This window comes from Mobula hypostoma, chromosome 2 (assembly GCF_963921235.1).
Source record: "Mobula hypostoma chromosome 2, sMobHyp1.1, whole genome shotgun sequence".
Classification (NCBI taxonomy): domain Eukaryota; kingdom Metazoa; phylum Chordata; class Chondrichthyes; order Myliobatiformes; family Myliobatidae; genus Mobula; species Mobula hypostoma.
This window is the reverse complement of record NC_086098.1, coordinates 176,682,758-176,705,821: the sequence shown is the minus strand read 5'-3', so window position 1 is coordinate 176,705,821 and position 23,064 is coordinate 176,682,758. Positions and strand designations below refer to the sequence as shown.

The 23,064-nt window shown below is 41.2% G+C and overlaps 1 protein-coding gene across 3 annotated transcripts in view; it reads right to left on the bottom strand.

Annotated features, from left to right (window-relative positions):
- Positions 1 to 23,064, bottom strand: part of LOC134342702 (protein phosphatase 1 regulatory inhibitor subunit 16B-like) — a 215,146-nt gene that overhangs the window by 168,048 nt on the left and 24,034 nt on the right. The window contains exon 1 of one of the 3 annotated variants that reach the window (XM_063041146.1): positions 15,228 to 15,306. The exons of the other annotated variants lie outside the window; for them this stretch is intronic. The gene's annotated coding sequence lies outside the window, so the exon portion shown is untranslated. Of the gene's footprint in view, positions 1 to 15,227; positions 15,307 to 23,064 lie in introns of those variants that run through there. 3 annotated transcript variants of the gene reach the window in all.

Below are 23,064 nucleotides of genomic sequence, written 5' to 3'. Positions count from 1 at the left end.
TATTATCAAAGTATCACCACATACAACCCCCGAGATTCATTTTCTTGTGGACGTACACAATAAATCCAGAATAGAATAATAACCATAATTGAATCAATGAACGACCGCACCAACTGAGTGTTCAACCACTGTGCAAACGACAACAAACTGCAAATACAAAAAGAATAAATAAATAAATAAGCAATAAATATCGAGAACATGAGATGAAGAGCCGTTGAAAGTGAATCCATTCATTGTGGGAATGATGGGGCAAGTGAAGTTATTCCCTTTGGTTAAAGAGCCTGATGGCTGAGGGGTGGTAACTGACTCGGAACCTAGTGGTGCGAGTCCTGAGGCTCCTTCACCTTCTTCCTGATAGCGGCAGTAAGGAGAGACTCATGACCCAGGTATCTGACGTATATCGTGAAAAATATTGTTTTGCAGCTGCAGTACAGTTCATGACAAAAAAAAAGTCAGTACAAAAAATGGAGAGGAATAAACAGTCAATGTTTTGGGCCAACACCCTTCATTAAATTTTTACGGTTTTGTTACGAGTAAATAGAAAAGGAAACTGCTCCCATTCAAGGACCAGAAGGCACAGAGTTAAAACACAAGGATGCAGATTTCACTACAGAACTGTTTAAATATACAAATTTATTTTTTAAAATGGGAAGTTGAAGTAGATTAATAAGATGATTTTGTTCCCTCTACTATGAGGGAACAAAAGTACAAAGGACCATGTGACCTCATTCAGTTCTATAGTATCTCTACAAAAGGCCTGTTTTTTCATTCATAATAAAATGTATCCGAAAGAATAAACACAGTGCAAAACTCTTTTCATTGTTAGAGCCATTTGATCAACAGATTTCATTGCTCTCTTCCCTCAGACAACCGTTGGATGCTACAAGTCTTTCTCGTGAAACTATTTCCAACTTGAGTGCTTCAGGTACCTTGGCCCTGATTATGTCATGTGACTGCCAGGGCTGCCATCTCTGGAAGCCATTTTCCTGGAATTTTCACCTCATCCACAACTTTCACCCATGTTAAAATACCAGTAACGCTAATAAAAAAGTGCTGAAGCAAAATGAAACACAATGATATTCTCAATTCTCCTCCAAGCTTTTACCCCACTTGCTTGGATATTAAATCCCATTGACCCCAGCAAGATCCAAAAGGATTAGCAACCTACCCCAGGCGTGAAGTGCTTACACTTTAACTTCTGTTGAGTTTGATGTTTTTATGACCTGATAATTAAACTCCCTCACCCTCCTGGTATTTGGCATGAAGAATTCCCCAGGTTTACCACAAAACATACAGGAAAGTACCTTTAGAACCACAGTGGATTCTCTCTCTTAACTCAGGGGTTTTGAGAACAGGGGGTGATAAGTATTTACAGGAAAGGAAAATATGTTTTTTTTCTCCAACAGACTGCTGATTTCAAACCTTTGATGGTATTACGGGTCATTGCTCTACTGAACAGATCCCTCATGTGATTCCCTGTGGTTAATGAGGTCACGTGGGTAGCTCTTGTCTCCTGGTCAGAAGCCAATGGCGGTTTAGTGGACTCAGCCCAACATGTCATGGGCACATCCCTACTCATCTTCAGTAATATCTGATCGTGCTCTTTCTTATATTATTTTGTGTAGGCTAAACCATACGATGGAGGAGCAAATCTAGGCCATTCAGTTCATCAAGTCTGCTTCGCCATTCAATCATGGCTGATCCCTTTTTAACTCCATTCTCCTACCTTCATCCTCCAACTCTTAACCCATTTGCCAATTGAAGTCAGAGGAATGGTGAAGGGAAGGGAGATACAGAGGATGCGAGTCCCACCTCTCAGTCCCAAGTGCAAGGCACGATCTCCAGATTTTTTCAGTTGGTACCACAACTATCAGGAATGAATTAAGTAGGAGGCATGTGGATGCTATCTTTCCAAAAAATGGATATTTATTTATTAGGGTACAGCGTGGTATAGGCCATGCAGCCCTTCGAGCCTGCCAGCCAGCAGCCCTGATTAACCCTGGCCTAATCACAGGACAATCTATAACAATCAACCGGTACATCTTTGGACTGTTGGGGGGGGGGGGGGGGGAACCAGAGCACCTAAAGGAAACCCATGCAGTCACGGGTAGAACGTACATACACTCCTTACAGACAGTGGTGGGAATTGAACCAAGTGTGCTAACCACTACGCTACTGTGCCATGCAAGAGCAGATCTGATGACGAGGAGGGAAATACATAGAAAGATTAAACAAGATATATCCTTACCACCAGAATTGTATGCAATCTACCTTTAAAAACATTTTAAAATGCTATCCTAGCAAATGTTCTTATTAAACTTCTATAGCAGCCCTGTGAAGTGCCCGGTTCCACTTATATCACGAACCTGAAATCACATAAGCTTTGCAAAGCCCTTTACTGTTTTAATACTATTACCTCAAAGGATTTATATCTCCATTTACAAGCATTTCATTCATAAGACCATAAGACTATAAGATATAGGAACAGAATTAGGCCATTTGGCCCATCGACTCTGCTCCACCATTTCATCCATTTTTCCTCTAAGCCCCAATCTCCTGCCTTCTCCCTCTATCCCTTCATGCCCTGACCAGTCAAGAATCTATCACCCTCTACCTTAATACATGTAAAGACTTGACCTCCATAGCTGCCTTTGACAACAAATTCCATAGATTCACCACTCTCTGGCTAAAGAAATTCCTCCTCACCTCCAGTCTAAAAGCATGTCCCTCTATTCTGAGGCTGTGTCCTCTGGTCTTAGGCTCTCCCAATTCTTACTGATTCAGTTCATATTGGTAACATAATAAACATCTGCTTAATGTCACACATATTCTGGCAGCTGTTCACAGCTCAAGATTAACATCCAGACTGTTCCTCACTTACCCAGCCATCGCAGATTTCACAGCAAGGAAGAAGTGTTAATCCTTTCCCCAACCCTTGATCACTCATTCATTCCTCTGCATTATTTGCCTTGCTGGGGAGTCCCACCTCCCACCCCAAATCTATACCAAAGTTCATTCTAAGTATCTACCTTCCCCTTCCTACATCCCATCTGGCTCCCACTGTTTATTTTTTTCCCTTCTTAACACAAGAGATTCTGTAGATGCTGGAAATTTGCAGCAACTAAACAAGATGCTGCAGAAACACAGTAAATCAGGCAGCATCTATGGAGAGGAACTTCTTTAGCCAGAGAGTGGTGAACTGGCTACATTATGGCCTGGTTTGAGAACCTCTCCATAGAGGTTCAATGCCTTTGAAATGAAAAAGGTAGTGAACTCCAAGGGGTAGTAGATTCAGCCCAGTACATCACGGGTAAAGCCCTCCCAAACACTGAGGCCATCTATATGAAATGCTGTGGAAGGATCAATTATCACAGATCCCCAGCACCCAGGTCATGCTCTCCTCTTGCTGCTCTCATCATGTTGAAGATATAAGTACCACAGGACTCGCACCACCAGGTTCAGGAACAGTTACTGCCCCTCAACCATCAGGCTCTTGAACAAAAGAGGATAATTTCACTCATCTATTGAGATGTTCCCACAACCACTGATCTCACTTTAAGAACTCTCTATCTTGTTAATTCATAGTCCCATTATTTATTGCTATTTATCTATATTTGCATTTGCACAGTTTGTTGTCTTCTGCACTCTACTTGCTCTTTCACTGATCCTGCTACGGTTACTATTCTATAGACTTACTGAGTATGCCTGCTGGAAGCTGAGTCTCAGGGTTCTATGTGCAGACATGTAAGTACTCTGATAATGAATTTTACTTTGAACTTTCATTCTGGAACTTTATGACCTTTCTGGTATTACTATCCTAACCTATATCTGCTTTTCAAAACAGATAGTCGCCAGGTTCAGTTCCTGAGAACTATCCCAAAACCAATTTCTCTGTAAGTCAGAAACATCTATTTTCTCTACCGACCCATAAGGCATCACTCTACACGCACCATTCTTGCTCTAGCACTTCATTTCATTAAATATTCACCTTAACTAAACTGGTGGAATATTTATTTAGAGATACTGGCCTAACAAGCAGCAACATTAGCCTAATCATGGAACAATTTACAATGACCAGTTAACCTACTAACTGATAAGTCTTCAGACTGTGGGAAGAAACCCACGCAGCAAAGGAAGAACGTATAGAGAGCACTGAAATTGAACTCCAAAACATTCCATGCTGTAATAGCCTTGCACTAACTGCTACACTACTGTGCCACTCTGGTAGTATGGATATATTGTGACGGGATCCTGAATTACCCCTATGAACTGCGCTCGATTACCCCTATTAACTGTGCTTTTGAAAAGAGAGAGAGAGAGAGAGAGAGTTATTTAACATCGATATCTTGTTTTGAAAGAGAGAGAGAGAGATGAAGACTAACTGTTAGACTGTCACTCTAAGGAACAAGAAAGAACTGGTTAACTTTTGGATTTCTGCTAAAGTGGAGATAGCACCGAGCAGCTTGTAAGTTGCTATGGTGATGGAAGGCAGCGCTATTTAATGGACAATTGATGTTATAATTTTCGGCAGGTTGTTGATACTTCTTCAAGGACTTTTGCCTGCTTGTGTATTTCTTCACAGAGAGAGGAAGGGGGGATTATTTGAATGACAGTTGATGCTCAGCACAGGAAGATAAAATAGGAGGTCAGATGATCGACCTCAGACACATGTTCTGGATACTAAATGAGCAGTGTTGTGCCCACAGGAAAAGTGGGTTTTGGAGGATTGATCAGGCAGATCGATCCGTCACTCTTGCAGTGGGAAGAAGGAAAAAGGGGTTGACTGGTGGGGAGTTGTCCAAGTGTCCACCCTCGCCTGGGGGATAGCTCCACCACAGAAAACCGGTCCCCTTTGTTAAAGTCACAGTCAGTGACTTTTAAAGGATTTCGAAGGACAACGAGAAGATCGATGGCGTCAGCTCACCTGAAGACTCAAATCTCTCCCTCTCTCCATCACCACTCAACTCAATACCACGAACTGAACTGAACTGAACTTTACTCATCATCGTAAGACTGTATCTCTTTACCCCTAGACTTAAAGAAGCTTGGTTTTTCATACATATATTTCCACACTTACTGATATACTTACATATATATATATATATATATATAAAATCACTGCTAACCTGTTTGATTTATCTACATTTATATTACTGTATTGCGTAGTTACTAATAAATATTATTAGTTTATAGCAATACTGGACTCCAAAGTGTTCTCCATCTGCTGGTTCTTCATTCCCGTCACGGGGTTCGTGACAAAATACTATCCAATCATTAATTGATTATTATTAATGATGGTTGGAAACAAATAGGCTGGTGATAATAAACCAGATTATGATTTTGCAAAAACATACGTGAGATTTGTGTGAAGTCGGGCTCGTCGTATCTCAGAGATCTCCTGCATTTTCTTTTCATCGAGACTGAGAGCAATCAGCAGATCAAAACAAAGATCTGACCAGGAATAGTTGGAAGCTGACTGTTAGCTGAAGTAATTGCTTTGGGATAAATTGTATTCTAATTGCCCAGCCATAGACGGAGAACTTACACTTGATTGAAAGGTACTTAAAATGCGAGCTAGAAATGCAGTCAATCGTAATGCAGCCATTTAGGATGACTTATATAAGTAATTTTAAATTTGAAGAGCATGGAGACAATAGAAAGAAGCAGTTTCCAATGCACACTCAGAGGCCATTTTATTAGGTACACCTGCTTGTTAATGCAAATATCTAACTCAACACATAAAAGCATGCAAGTATGGTCAAGAGGTTCAGTTGTTGTTCAGACTAAACATCAGAATGGGAAAGAAATGTGATCTAAGTGACCTTGACCATCGAATAGTAGTTGGTGCCAGATGGGGCGGTTTGAGTATCTCAGAAACTGATAGCCTTCTAGGATTTTAAATGTACAGTGTTTGGCATTTACAGATAATAGTGTGAAAACAAAAAACATCCAGTGAGTGGCAGTTTTGTGAGCAGAAAAGTCTTGTTAATGAGAGAGGTCAGAGGAGAAAGGCCAGTCTGGCTTAAACTGACAGGAAGGCAACAGTAACTCAGATAACCACGTTACAACAGTGGTGTGCAGAAAAGCATCTCTGTATGCACAAACTTCAAATCTTGAAGGGGTCTACAGAAGCAGAAAACCATGAATATACACTCAATGGCCACTTTATTATTTTCAGGAGGTACCTAATAAAGTGGCCACTAAATGTTTGGGGGGGTCAAAATTATGGGAAAAGGGGGCAAAGATTTAGGAAGCAGGGTGAAGGAAGTTAAGATAAGAAGGCCTGAAAAATTATGGGATATATTGGCAAAGTTATTAGTTTCAACATACACTGACCCAACAGCTTAATGGAGTGTTTAAAAGAAATAAGATTTGGGAGAGGGGTGGGTTTAAAGTTCATGCAAAGAATAAAGACTGGTTTGCAATTTCTGTACTATTTAGTCATTGGACAATTTCAGCAGTCAGTTCAAAAGGTCAAATTTCAAAGTAAATTTTATTACAGTATCAAAGTACATATATGTCACCATATACAACCCAGAGATTCATTTTCTTGTGGACGTACTCAACAAATCTATAGAATAGCAACTATAATATGTAATGTATATAGTCAGAAGTTACTTTCTAAATACTATCCTCAAAAGGCTAAAATAACCCAATTTCATGTGTGTATCCAAGAGCAGATTCACAGTTATTCACCTCTGTGATGAATGGAACTTGTATCCTTTCACATTTACTCAAGGGCAAAAGATTTTTTAGAAACTGCCACTCAAAGCTGAAGTAAAATTTATTATCAAAACGCATATATGTTAATATATACTACCTTGAAATTCATTTTCTTGCAGGCATTTACAGGAAAATAAAGGAATACAACAGAATATTAATAGAACTATAACTAGAGGTCATGGGTTAAAGGTAAAAGTGAAAAGTTTAAGGGGAACCTGAGGGGAAACTTCTTCACTCAGAGAGTGGTGAGAGGGTGGAATGAGCTGCCAGCGCAAATGATACATGTGAGCTCACTTTAAGCAAAGTTTGCATAGGTACATGAGTTGTAGAGGTATGGAGGGCTCTGGGCCCAGTGCAGGTCTATGGGAGTAGGCAATTTAAAAGGCTCGACATGGACTAGATGGGCCGAAGGGCCTGTTTCTGTGCTGTAATTTTCTATGAGTCTAATTTATGATAAACTTTACATAAACAAAGACGGACAAACAACCAATGTGGAAAAGATACACTATGAAAATAAATGAAACAAATACTCCTCTCCAATGGGATCCAACGCACCAGTAATTTATGCCTTATACTGGCCTGAGGGAATCACAGAAAACCAATGCCAGTGCCCAGTATCTTTTTAACATGCAGTGAACTATCCAAAATTACTACGAATGGACGAATATTGAATTCCACATATTGCTTCTGGTTGTATAAACATAGGAGAAAAATTAGGCCAATTGGCCCATCGAATCTGCTCTGCCATTTAATCATGGCTGATCCATTTTTTCCCCCCGTTCAGTCCCACTCCCTGGCCTTCTTTCTGTAATCTTTGATGCCGTGTCCAATCAAGAGCCTATCAAGCTCTGCCTTAAATACATCCAACGACCTGGCCTCCACAACTGCCTGTGGTAACAAATTCACCACCTTCTGGCTAAAGAAATTTCTGTGCATCTCTGTTTTAAATGGACACCCCTCTATCCTGAAGCTGTGCCCTCTTGTCCTAGACTCCCTCACCATGAGAAACATCCTTTCCACATCTACTCTGCCTAGACCTTTCAACATTTAAAGGGTTTCAATGAGATCCCTCCTCTACCTTCTAAATTCCAGCGAGTACAGACCCAGAGCTGCCGATTGGTGGCGTAGTGGCATCAGCACCGGACTTTGGAGCGAAGGCTCCCGAGTTCAAATCCAGCTGGCTCCCTCACACGCTTTCCATCCATGCTGGGTTGAGCATCGAGCTAGCAACTCAGCCTCGTAAAAATAAGAAAGCCTGCTAAAGAAACACCGTCATGACGGCATCCCGATGATTCCACTTGGAGTTAAGGGATTTCTTCTTCTTTTTCTTCTTCTTCTTCTACTACTACAGACCCAGAGCTATCAAATGTTCCTTGTATAATAACCCTTTCATTACTGGAGTCATCCTTGTGAAACTGCTCTGAATCCTCTCCAATGCCAGCACATCTTTTCTTAGATGGGGAGCCCAAACCTGTTCACAATACTCAAGATGAGGCCTCACAGTGCCTTATAAAGCCTCAGCATCATATCCCTGCTCTTGTATTCTAGACCTCTTGAAATGAATGCTAACATTGCATTTGCCTTCCATACCACCGACTCTACTTGCAAGTTAACCTTTCAGGTGTTCTGCACAAGGACTTCCAAGTCCCTAAGCATCTCAGACTTTTGGATTTTCTCTCCACTTAGAAAATAGTCTGCACATTTATTTCTACTACCAAAGTGCATGGTCATGCATTTTCCTCTCAGCCCCAATCTCCTGCCTTCTCCCTGTATCTCTTCATGTCCTGACTAATCAAGAATCTATCAAAACTCTGCCTTAAATATATCCACTCTCATCTCTCTTTTTTTACATACAGTACTTGAAAAAGGCTTTACTATCCATTTTGATATTACTTGCTAGCTTGCTTTCATATTTAATCTCTTCCCTCCTAATGATTATTTTATTTGCTCTCTGTAGGTTTTTAAAAGCTTCCCAATCCTCTATTTTTCTGCCAATTTTTGCTTTGTTGTATGCCCTCTCTTTTGCTTTTACATTACCTTTGACTTCCCTTGTCAGCCACAGTTGTACCATTTTTCCATTTGAATATTTCTTTGTTTTTGGAATACATCTATCCTGCAGCCTCCTCATTTTTCCCAGAAACTCACACCATTGCTACTCTGTTGTCATCCCTGCCAGCATCTCCTTCCAATTTATTTTGGCCCACTCCTCCCTCATACCACTGTAATTTCCTTTACTCAACTGAAATACTACTATGTCAGACTTTACTTTCTCCCTATCAAATTTCAAGTTGAACTCAATCATATTGTGATCACTGCCTCCTAAGGGTTCCTTTACCTTAAGCTCCCTAATCACCTCCAGTTCATTACATAACACCCAATCCACTATAGTTGATCCCCTAGAATGCTCAATGACAAACCACTCTTAAAAGCCATCTCAGGCATCTCAACAAACTCACTCTCTTGAGATCCATCACCAACTTGATTTTTCCAATTGACCTGCATGTTGCAATCTCCCATGACTATCATAACATTTTCCTTTTGATACCCCTTTTCTCTTTCCAATTGTAATCTGTGGTCCACATCCCAGCTACTTTGGGAGGCCTGTATAAGACTACCATCAGGGTCCTTTTACCCTTTAACTTCTCAACTCTACCCACAAGGAACCAACATCTTCTGATTCTACATCACATCTTTCTACATATTGGATGCCATTCTTTACCAGCAGGGTGCCCAGGGTATCACCTCTGGTGAAGGGGCTTGTCGCGTCAAATCTGGGACAGCTCGCTCACCTTTGGTTCCCACTGAACACTCAGCTCTCACCCATGTCTCCAAGTAGACATTTGCCTGTGACAGTGGCCACATCCCGGCACACTGCTTCAAAGGGCATACTAAACCCTTTGAAGTCAATGGTGAAGAAAGCGAATGCAATGTTGGCATTCATTTCTAGAGGAATAGAATATAGGAGCAGGGATGTGATGTTGAGGCTCTATAAGGCGCTGGTGAGACCTCACTTGGAGTACTGGGGCAGTTTTGGGTACCTTATTTAAGAAAGGATGTGCTGACGTTGGAGAGGGTACAGAGAAGATTCACTAGAATGATTCTGGGAATGAGAGGGTTAACATATGAGGCACGTTTGTCCGCTCTTGGACTGTATTCCTTGGAGTTTAGAAGAATGAGGGGAGACCTCATAGAAACATTTCGAATGTTGAAAGGCATGGACAGAGTGGATGTGACAAAGTTGTTTCCCATGGTGGGGGAGTCTAGTATGAGAGGGCATGACTTAAGGATTGAAGGGCGCCCATTCAGAACAGAGATGCGAAGAAATTTTTTTAGCCAGAGGGTGGTGAATCTATGGAATTTGTTGCCATGGGCAGCAGTGGAAGTCAAGTCATTGGGTGTATTTAAGGCAGAAATTGATAGATATCTGAGTAGCCGGGGCATCAAAGGTTATGGTGAGCAGGTGGGAGAGTGGGACTAAATGGGAGAATGGATCAGCTCGTGATAAAATGGCAGAGCAGACTCGATGGGCCGAATGGCTGACTACTGCTCCTTTGTCTTATGGTCTAAACCGTGTGAGGGTAGCCGGTGGTCCTCATGCCCCAGAGAGACTGGGACATGCCTGTCCTGGCATGCGAAGTCGGCTCAGGCAGACTGGGCAGCTGAGATCCAAGGGCTAGGAAGGCAGTTCTGCAACACTCCGTGGAGAGCAAGGACCATGGCAAAGCACAGAAGGCCATCATGGTCATCCACGGCAACCAGGGAAGACCCCAGTCTGTGACACTTATTTGTACCACTGGAGCCGGCCTTCTGAGGTTGAATGAGTGGTAACGCCCTAGTGCAACGGCTTTTCCACTTTAAAAACTCTCCTGCAGAGGCTTCCTGTCATCGTCAGATACGATGGACAACCACCACGTATTGCTTATTGAAAAATTAATTATAAAAGAGGCTAGCTGGCACAGAAAAATTACTTGCCTTTGCACAGCATTTCATTATATTTCTGGAATGTCCCTAAACATTTCAAAATTAATTACTTTGAAAGTACAGTGACTGTACTTTAAAAAAAGATGCAGCAACCATTCTGCATCAATAATGGTTCAAGCAGCAGTGATCAGAATGACTGAATGATTTGTTATTTTCTCTGTAATGTTGAATGACAAGTATAATTTACGACTTCATTTTAATTAGTCATGGGGTCTGCCAAGCCAGAAATGATGGGATATTTGGGAACAGCACCTCCAGCAATGCCTCTCTCTCTCAGTGGGTGTAGATTAATACCTCTGCAGACATGCCTCGGAGGTCAAAATAAGATCCACAGAACTCTGGAGGAACTCAACTGGAAAACCAGTAAACAGTCGAAGTTTCAGGCTGAGACCCTTCCTCCACCAGGGAGACACTCAGCCTGAAACATCAACTGTTTTCTCTTTTCCACCCATGCTGTCTGACCTACTGAGTTCCTCCAGCATTCTGTGTGTGTTGCTTTGGATTTCCAGCATCTGCAGATCTTCTCGTGTTCAAAATAAGACCAACTCTAAAATCCTCATTCAGCTCTGAATAGCATAGCTAGTTACCCTTACAACAGTACAGCGGGTTTAGATGGGGACCGAGGGAGGGAAGGTGATCCCATCAAAAGATAGTTCAAGGACCATCAGGTCACATAGCACATATGGAAGCAGGACCTTTGACCCACCGCATCTACATTTTGACAATCTTCTGCAGGTGGGCAGTGGAAAGTACCCTGACAGGTTGCAATCATAACTTTTGTATGGAAACAGCAATGCCCAAGAATGGAAAAGCCTACAAATAATAACGGGTGTAGTCCAATACATCACAGGAAAAGCCCTTCTCACCATTGAGCAGAACTGCAAGGAGCGCTGCTACAAGAAAGCAGCACCCATCATCAAGGACGCCCACCATCCAGGCCAAACTCTCTTCTCACCAGTGCATATAAATGTGCTCGATAGTGGGCAGGACTTTACCTGAGATGGACTGGGCTGTATCCACCACTTTCTTGTAGATTTATCTGTTCTTGGGCATTGGTACAAAATCCAACTCATGCCCTTAAGAGGGGGAAATTTTCTGTCCCTACCTGGTCAAACCCATTTACCCAGTAGTGTGGTGGTCTCTTAACTGCCCTCTGCACTGTGGTTTCCCTATAGGCTCAGCCAGCTCCATCACAACCACAATTCTCCCCACTATCAAGACGTCTCCATGAGGTGGTGCCTCGAGAAGGTAGCATCCATCCTCACCATCCAGGATGTGCCCTCTTCTCATTACTAACATCATGGAAGAGATACAGGAGCCTGAAGATCCACAATGAACATTTTAGGAACGGCTTCTTCCCCTCCACCATCATATTTCTGAGTAGTCCATGAACCCATAAACACCATCTCATTATTCCTCGTTTGAACTATTTATTTATTTTTGTAGCTTATAGGATTTTTAAATGCCAGAATCCGAAACAGGGTTAATATCACTGACATATGTGGGAAACCACTGTTTTTTAATAAAACATTTTATAAGATTTAAACAAACTCATGTATTTTTCCACACCCACTGCAGCAAGACGATAGCAGCTAAACTAACAGCTTATTACCTCCCTCATTTTTCATTGGCTAAGTATTAGCACATTACCCATGGGATGTAATTGTTTTAATTATGTAGTCTATTAACTAATCTATTACTATCTAAGGAATTTCCCTCATCTTATCTATAAAATTGATAGACTTTTCCAGAGGAGCCATCTTGGCTTCTTCTTTATTCCTTTATCTCACACCCCTAAGCATCGTTTCTCAGCTCTTTACGTAGTTTTCATAGCATTTGTATGTTTGTTTGTACTCTAAAATAAACTGAAATCTTGGAACTAGGACGGCTCATCATTCCTGACTCCCAGAAGAAGCCCAAGGATCGGAAATCAACCAGAGATCCAACATATATGTTGTTAAAACTATTGCTTTGCTGCAGCCGTATAGTGCAACACATATAAACATTTCTTTAGGTTATTGTAAGGAATATAGAAAAATAAATGAGTAATGCAAATAGAAGGCAAAATGATGAAGTACTCTTGTCGGTGGAGGGGCGGAGATATGTCTCTACCAAAGGAGGTGAAAGGCACTCCTTTCCCTCCGCTAGCCTGCAGGTCACCTTTCACCTTTAGGCAGGGTGTAGCACCTGCTTGGACCCCACCTGGTTATGCGACCACTGACGCCACGCAGACAATCTCTGAAGTGTATTGATAATGGCTGGGGTCACCCATCTTGTAAAGGCACTGCCCAGAAGAAAGATTTGCCAAGAATAATCATCATTGACCATGATTGCCCACGCCATACAACACAGTACATAATGATGACGATGATAAGTCTTTGTGAGTTCATGGACTGTTCAGAAATGGGAAGGCTAAGGGAAAGAAACTTTTCCTATCTTGCACCGTACTGCTGCCACAGAACAATAAATTTCATAACATCTGTCAGTGATAATAAACCTGATTCTAATCTACCAGTGGGAACAATTTAAAAGTTTTGAGCAAAAGCTACAAGGGGAACGTAGGGATTTTTATTTAAAATACAAGGCATGGTTATGGTATGGAAACCACTGTATGCGAGGGCGGGTGGGAAGAAAATCAGAAGAACTGGACAACAGAAAGCATCACTTGCAAAACAATGGGGAAAAACAAAGAAACTATGTGATTATCTAATCGAATCCAGCATAGGTACAATGGGCCAAATGGCCTCTCAATTTGCTGTAAGAATTATATAATTCTTCTAATCTTAGCTTCCTGTGCATCCCCATCTACCATCCCTCACCCCTCCTCAAACCAATCACCTGTCTTTACATTCCCCCATCCCCTCCATACCAGACACCTCACTTCTGCTCTCTCAGCAATGAGGTAAGGTTTTGACCCAAAACATTGACAATTCCTTTTCCCTCCACAGATACTGCTTGGTCCACTTCTTCCAGAAGTCTGTTTTCTACAGCCCATTGTATCTCTGATTTAGCATCACAATAGGCAGCCTTGCCTTTATCTCCTTCATTCACTATGAACGTCTTCTAGCCTCTCTACATTCCTCCACCAACCATTCCCGTGGATGAAGCCTTTGGTCCCCTGCCTAAACATCTCTGTCATGAATCATTGTTGATATCTGCCTGGTAGCCATGGTGTCCTTGGACGTAGGTAGAGAGGACATGGACAGGATATTTCCAACTGAGTGATCCAAAGAAGGAAACCCCTATAGAACAGAGATGAGGAGGAATTTCTTTAGCCAGAGGGTGATGAATCTATGGAATTCATTGCTACAGACAACTGTGGAGGCCAAGTCATAGGGTATATATAAAGCAGAGGTTTATGGGTTCTTGATTAGTAAGAGCATCAAAGGTTATGAGGAGAATGAGGGTTGAGACAGAAAATAAATCAGCCATGGTGGAATGCTAGAGCAGACTTGACGGGCCACATGGCCTAACTGTGCTTCTATAGCTTACGGTTTAAAATAAAAATAACGTTTTACACAGAATCACTAAACATTGCTATACTGAAGAAAACCACGCACTTGATCATTTCCATATAGGTTTCTGTAAGTTCCTCAAACCCAGCAATTGTTACTTCCACTTCTGCCACTAATCCTGTTCCCCTTTGAAAGTTCCCATACAATGTCTCACTAATAAATTTTTGTGCCATGCATCTGTAAGACATCAAAGCAGAATCAGGCCATTCGACCCATCGAGTCTGCTCCACCATCCACAGACACAAATCACACAATCTTTTTTTTGAAGAACTTCTACACTTCCCTTTGTCCGTTTTTTGAAACACGTGTACCCTGAGTACTGTATCTTACCACTGACCCTGGACCATTAATTCTGTTCTTCTCTCCACAGGTGCTAGGTTTTTCCAGAATTTTCTGCTTTATTTCTTACCAAGCTCGCAACAGTGGCAACTGTACCCATCTTCTCTCTCAAAACTATTTACAATTCTTTTACATCTCCCTTTATTACAGCCCAGACCATCACAGGCAAAGCCCTCCCCACCACTGAGTACATCCACAAGGAGCACTGCCACAAGAAAGCAGTATCCATTTTAAAGGACGCCCACCATCCAGGCCATGCTCTCTTCTTCGATGGTGGGCAGGACTTTGCCTGAGATGGACCGGGCTGTATCCACCACTTTCTTGCAGACTTAACTGTTCTTGGGCATTGGTACAAAATCCAACTCATGCCCTTAAAAGGGGGAATCTGCCATCCTTACCGGCTCAGACCCATTTATCCAGCAGTGTGATTGACTCTGGAATGGCCTAACCAACTAACATTTAATGACAATTAAGGACAAATAAGATAATGGCATTGTCACCAACGCACATCCTCACTCAATGAACAGTAAAGAAAGGACACTGGTGATGATAGGTAAAACTGCTGTTCTGAACTTCAGATATTACATGGTAACACAGAAAGGGTTAATCTAAGGGTACAAATAAAACTAGGGTGAAAAATAGCAAGCAAAATTCGTTTTCACCATTTACCTGGAGAAGTCGAGCTGAAGGATTGAGAGCAATGTTTCCCCTAATGAGCAACTTTACATCAGTACAGCAGTCGGTGCCCCATTTTATCCTTGACACTTCCTGTTCGGAAGTACCCGAGATCATACTTTGACAAGCTACTTCCTCTCTTTGCACGTCACCGCCTCTGAGTTTCCACTCGAAGCTCTGAGCAAACAACGGAAGCTGGGATCATGGAGTCTTGCTTCAGGATAGTCAGCGAATGACACGACAAAAAGGAATGATCCACAAGGAGAAGTTTTCATTGAACAAAAGCACAATTTGGCTGATTCCATGTGTGTCCGGTTTCCAACACTGATTTTATTCTAATCTGTGGTTTCAGCAGGTGCTGTCTGGTACTGAAACTAGTTGGTTCTTTATTATTTTTAGTGATCTTGGTTCTGAATGACAGCTCAAAACCTATCTTACTAAGACAGCCATTAGAACAGAATTTGTATATTGAATTGTGGTGACCCGATATGCAAAAAGTAATGGATACAGCCCAGTCCATCTTGGGTTAAGCCCTCCCCAGCACTGAGTACATCTACAAAAAGTGTTGTTGCAGGAAAGCAGCATTCATCATCAAAGACCCCCACCACCCAGGTGTGTGTACGTGTGTGAATATATATATACACACACACAGTATATACACACACACATACACATTGTTTAAGTATTCTTGTTAATTTAAATAATTCATTACAGGTTATACGTATAAATACATGAAACGCATACGTCATCACACTATCATGGGATACAGGTACACTTCGCTTAAAGTAAACGCAACGTTAGATAACCTCGTCTTCCTTTGAATTAGTTTAACGTTTTGAACTGTTCCCCCAACCGACTCACTTTCAAGGCCTCATCTCACGTTCTCGATATTTATTGCTTGTTTATTTATTATTTCTAGTTTGAGTTTTTTTTCTCTTTGTATTAGCACAGTTTGTTGTCTTTTGCACATTGGTTGTCCATCTTGCATGGGGTTTTTCATTGATTATATTGTGTTTCATTATATTTACTGTAAATGCCTGCAAAAAAAATGAATCTCAGGGAAGCAAATGGTGACATATATGTAACTTGATAAAGAATTTACTTTGAACTCTACCTCAGTAATTGTTAGAGCATTTTTGGGGTTAGCACATACAATTTCAGAAACTGACTTCAGCCACCAGTCTTCAGATCTGAATATGAATTGTGGATTAAATCTAAAATGCAGCTCTGAACGATGGGTTCCTAAAAACAGTGAACCACAGTTAATTGGAAGGCCAGACAATGCTGATTTAAATTCATTACTCAGGTGTCTATGGTGTGGTGTGAAGCATGAGGTGTGAAGTTTCAACAGGCACATTTAACGTCAGAGAAATGTATACAATATACAAGGGGTGATTGATATGTTCGTGGCCTAAGGTAGAAGGAGTCAATTTTAGAAAACCTAGCACATTTATTTTTCAACATAGTCCCCTCCTATATTTACACACTTAGTCCAGCGGTTGTGGAGCATACGGATCTTGGACCTCCAGAAAGTGTCCACAGATGGGTGATTGATAAGTTCGTGGCCTAAGGTAGAAGGCGTCTTTGGTCAACTCTTTGAGTGATTATGCAGGAAGTTTGAAGTTAATAACTCATCTCCTTCTACCTTAGGCCACGAACTTATCAATCACCCCTGCTGTGGACACTTTCCGGAGATCCAAGATCCGTATGCTCCACAACCGCTGGACTAAGTGTGTAAATGTAGGAGGAGACTATGTTGAAAAAGAAATGTGCTAGGTTTTCTAAAATTGACTCCTTCCACCTTAGGCCACAAACTTATCAATCACCCCTCGTATATCCTGGAATTCTTTTTCTCCGCAAACATCCACAAAAACAGAGGAGTTTGTGTTTAGTTCAAGGAAAGCATTGTGGATGAACTGTAAATAAGACCATAAGATATAGGAGCACAGTTAGGCCATTTGGTCCATCGAGTCTGCTCTGCCATTTCATCATGGCTGATCCAACCTTCCTCTTAGCCCAGATCTCCTGTCTTCTCCCTGTATCCCTTCATGCCTTGATCAAGCAAAAATCTATCAACCTCTGCTTAAGTATACATAAAAACCTGGCCTCCACACCTGCCCGTGGCAATGAATTCCACAGATTTACTACTCTCTGGCTAAAGAAATTTCTCTTCATCTCTATTCTAAAAGGACTCCCCTCTATTCCGAGGCTTTGTCCTCTGGTCTTAGACTCTCCCACCACAGGAAACATCCTCTCCACAGCCACTGTGTCAAACCCCTCACCATGCCATAGGATTTGATGAGGTCACCCCTCATTCTTCTGAATTCATATGGAAATATGGAATTGTTCTTTGATCTTTACCACATAAAATGTTGAGTTGAACAGATCAGTTGCTCCGGGGGTGGGGGGGCCAAGTAAGATCTATATATTTCTCTCTCTCTCTCTTTCTGTCCCTCTCCCTCCCCCTGTCTCTTCCTCCCACACCCCAAAGGCTGTCAGCTTATTTGTCAGTGTGTCTAACAAATAAAGACTACTTTTCATATCTACCAACTGCGGCTGTCCAGTATCTTTCTTCATGCAACAACAGAAATGAATAAACGGAATTTCCAGTTTAATTTTTTTCCTTGAAGAAGGAAAATGAGACTTGGGGTGGGGGTGGTCAAGTGACATAGGCTAGAGATCCTGAGGGATGGGGTTGAGGTTATGGCAGCACTGAGGCCAAAAGACCAGGGGTGGGTTGGACAACCTAGCCAATCGCAAGAGGCCCTATATTGCGGGGCTCTGCAAAGCTGGATTTTCACTAGAGCCTTTGACAAGACACGACCAGCGTTGAGCCACTGCACTCCCACCCGTTACTTTTCACACACATACCAGGGGTGATTAAAAAGTTCATGGCCTAAGGTAGAAGGAGCTGAGTTATACAGCTCTCGTTACATGCACATGCAGTTCAACTCTTTGAGTGATTATGCAGAAAGTTTGGAGCTAATAACTCATCAGGGGTGATTGATAAGTTCATGGCCTAAGGTAGGAGATGAGTTATTAACTTCAAACTTTCTGCATAATCACTCAAAGCGTTGAACTGCACGTGCATGTAATGAGAGCCGTTACACTTGGTTCTATTTTAGGTTCATCTCTTCCTTTTGATTCGAAACGCCTTAAGCAGGTCTCTAACCCGATCGTTAAATATGCTTTGCGTATTTGGTTTCAATTCAGAAAATTTTTTGATCTTAATCAATTCGGGTTAGCGATTCCTATTTTAGGTAACATATTTTTTCCTCCCTCTTTTACGGATCGCGCTTTTCAAACTTGGAAGACTAAGGGTATTTTACGGTTTTTGGATTTATTTTTAGATGGTTCCCTTATGTCTTTTGAACAATTATCTAATAAATATAACCTATCAAGAATACATTTTTTTAGATATTTACAAGTTAGAAATTTTCTAAGTACTATACTTCCTTCCTTTCCAATGCTTCCTCCTATATATATTTTAGATTCGATAATTAACCTTAATCCATGTCAGAAAGGTGCATCGGCTATGATTTATAATATTATTATGAAACTCAGGAAAGCTCCATTTGATAAGATTAGGGTAGATTGGGAACAGGAATTGGGGCTTACCATTTCTGTGGATGATTGGGGGCAGATTTTACAATTAGTTAATACTTCCTCTATTTGTGCTAAACATTCCCTAATTCAATTTAAAGTGGTGCATAGAGCACATATGTCCAAAGATAAGTTAGCGCGTTTTTACTCGCATATTAATCCTTTCTGTGATAGATGTTCGGGGCAGATAGCCTCTTTAACTCATATGTTTTGGTCTTGCCCTACTTTGGAAACTTTTTGGAGAGATATTTTCAATATTATTTCTAAGGTATTAAATATAGATATCTCTCCTCACCCTATTACTGCTATCTTTGGACTACCTAAAATTTCTAGTAATCTTTCCCCTTCAGCCCGTAGAATGATTGCATTTCTTACTTTAATGGCGAAAAGATGTATTTTACAACATTGGAAAGAGCTTAATGCTCCAACTACCTTTTTTTGGTTTTCTCAGACGATTTTATGTTTGAATCTGGAGAAAATTAGAAGTAACCTTCATGATTCTTCATTTAAATTTGAACAGATTTGGGGACCTTTTATTCGATATTTTCATTTAATGTAATATTTACCCTTCTTGTTTTTTTTTCACTGTTTTAATGGAGGTCGGGATTGAGGACGTGATTTTAAGTTTAACTCTGTTTGGTTTCAAGTTAGCCCATTGCTTTGCTTTGCTTTTAGTTAGTTGCACGGTGGGTTTTTTTTTGGGGGGTTTTTTTTCTTTTTTTCCATTGATATATATAAAATCTAGTATACTATTATGTTATTTTGGTTTCTTATGCTTAAATTACATTGTTTGTAGTATTTTCTTTTTGGTATTGTTATCTTTTGGAATTTTATTATACTTTAACATTGTATTAATGTTTATATGGCTTACCTTTTTTGTATACTTACTCAATAAAAAGATTTAAAAAGAAAGAAAGAGAGCCGTGTAACTTATCTCCTTCTACCTTAGGCCACGAACTTATCAATCACCCCTGCTGTGGGCACTTCCTGGAGGTCCAAGATCTGTGCGCTCCATGACCGCTGGACTAAGTGTGTAAATGTAGGAAGGGACTATGTTGAAGAATAAATGTGCTAGGTTTTCTAAAATTGACTCCTTCTACCTTCGGCCATGAACTTATCAATCACCTCTCATATACTGCAGGTCAGGTTGTTCTATACAACTCAAGTATCACTGAAATCAAACAGAAATTGTTGATGTGGTGGGGTGGTGGGAGAAGGAATATGATCAGACATTAAGTGTCTAGAAAAGCAGCCATTTGGAGATTGCCCAGTAATTTTCCTTCTGCATTTCTATTCACGGTTCTGGCCAAATTGGCTGTGTAGGTGTATAGGTGACGGCCTGTCTTTGTCTGCGTGTATGAAAGATTGCTATAAATGTCACCATTTGTCAAAGTGGCCACATTTTGTTGTCTGACGATATCATAAGAATGCACTTCCTCGAAATAAGTGAGCTGAGATAAGCAAAAAAAGGTTTGTAAAACACTGGGACATTAAAGGGTGCTTGGTACAAAAGTTTCATATTGAGCCATTGTGCACAGCTGGTGTTTATTCTGGTTTTTTTTAAACTGAAAGTGCAATCCACAACTGGAGGAGTTTTGCTCCTTTCAAAAGAGTGTTTAAAAAGCAAAACAGAAAGCTATTAAATGGACAATGGTACTGAGCTCCATTGTTCACACACCTCTATTGCTCATAAACACAAGGTATTCCGCAGATGTTAGAAATACCGGAGAAACTCAGCAGGTCAGGCAACATCTTAAACAGTCAACATTTCAGGCCGAGTCCTTTCCTCATGACAACCTTCTTTTGAAGGTCATTCCACTTCGTCCAATTTATTGTAATGTACACAAAGTGCTGGAGGAACTTGGAAGGCCAGGCAGCATCTATGGAAAAGAGTAAATAGTCGAGGTGACATTTTGGGCCAAGACCCTTCATCAGGACTAAAAAAAAAGAGATTAGATGTCAGAGTAAGAAGGTGGGGGATTAGAGGAAGAAGTGCAAGGTAGGAGGGGGAGGGAGGGATGAAGTAAAGAGCTGGGAAGTTGATTGGTGAAAGAGATGAAGGGTTAGAGAAGGGGGAATCTGATAGGAGAGGACAGAAGACCATGGAAGGAAGGGAAGGGGAAAGAGTACCAGAGGAAGCTGATGGGTAGGTAAGAGAGGGAAATAGAACCAGGGAATGGTGAAGGGTGGGGGGGGGGGGGGTAATTACTGAAAATGTTAGGGAAGAAAAAGGTCCTAATCTATCCAGTCTAATATATTATAATTCAAACCTGTTTAATGATTTAATCATAAACTCAAAAGATTCTACAAGTGCTGGAAGTCTAGAGTAATGCTTACAAAAGGCTGGAGGAAGTCTGAAGGCAGCATCTATGGAAAGGAATGATGTTGTGGGCCAAGAGGCGATGAGAGGACCTGATGAAAATTCTGGGCCTGAAACGTCAACTGTTTATTCCTCTCTATAGATGCTGCCTGACCTGCTGAGTTCCTACCGCATTTAGTGTGTGTTACTTCGCAGTGCTACTGTGATGGACAGTAGACAGGTGTGACATGTTTGTTTAGTCCCAAACAACATGAAGCTTTCAAAGTAACACATACAAAGTGTTGGAAGAACTCAGCAAGTCAGGCAGCATCAATGGAGGGGAATAAATGTTGATATTTTGAGCCGAGATCCTTCATCAGGATGGTAAAAGGAGGAGGAAGAATCCAGAATAAGAATATCGGTGGGGGGGAGGGGGTGCAATGCTTCAGAGACCACAAGACAGAGGAGCAGAATTAAGCCATTCAGCCCATGGAGTCTGCTCCACCATTCAATTGCGGCTAATTTATTTTCCCTTTCAACTCCATTTTCCCTTCTCCCTGTAACCTTTGACACTCTTAATTAAACCTCCGCTTTAAGTACATCCAATGACTTGGTCTCCATGGTCATCTGCGGCAATGAATTCCATATTCAGCACCCTCCTGCTGAAGGAATCCCTCCTCATCTCTGTTCTAATGAGACATCACGGTTTTCTGAGTCGGTGCCCTCTGGTCCCAGACTCTCCCAATATTGGAAACATGCCCACTCTAATGAACAGTAGTGGGCTCCAGGGTATGAATGGCAGATCCTCCCCAGGATTGATAGTATCTGCAGGAGGCGTTCCCTCAAGAAGATCAAAAATCCCTCCCATCCGTGCTATGTCACCTTCTCACATCTACCTTTGGCCAGGTGGTACAGAAGCATGAAATTCTACACCACCAAGTTCAAGAACAGCTACCTCCCTTCAACCATTCAGTTCTTGAACCAACCTGCACAACCCTAATCACTACCTCAGTACAGCAACATTTTGACTACTTTGCATTAAATGGACTTCTTTTCAAAGTACATATATGTCATCATATACAACCCTGAGATTCATTTTCTTGCAGCATTCTCAATAAATCCATAATCGAATAATAACCATAACAGAATCAATGAAAGATCGTATCAACTTGGACATTCAGCCAAAATGCAAAAGACAACAAACTACAAAAATACAAAAAGAAAAGTAATAGTAATAAATAAATAAACAATAAATAGCTAGAACGCATATATACTTCTACATAACACTGTAAATACATAATTTGTTACTTAGCTTGTCTTTTCTTATACTTTTTAACCATTTCCATGAAACTTTGGCTAATTGGGGCAGTCACTTAATTGGGGTAAAATGTATTGGTCCCAATATCTCCCAATGCACTGGAATCCACTGTATATTAAAACAGATGGCCCAGTTTCCGATTATTCGTTGATACTGATAGTTCAGCGTTTGACTCACTCAGCAGTCAAGAAAGTCAGCTAATTCCAGAGTCGGGGACCAGGTTGTGGGCTGCAGTCTGGGTTTGCAGCCAGGATATGGATTCAGGACTCCAAAAGTTAGGAACGTGGGTAGGGTAGGTCTGGAGCAGGAATCCTCACTACTTTAATATTCCCACATCCTGTTAATCTCACTCTCTTCTCCACTTGACAAATACAGCACTGCGCAAAAGTCTTAGGCAACTCAGCTACCTAGTTACTATATTTTATTTATAAAATGATAAAGTTCATCACGCTACTGTATACACGTTAGCAGATGAAATGAAAGTGTGCTTGGGTGTTAACAGGAGTGATATCAAATAATCTGAAACATGATTTAAGTCCAAGTGTGCAAAATTATTGGAGTCTTTACTCTACTGGATAAGTAAGTGTATGGATAAGCGGTGCCTGGGGTCT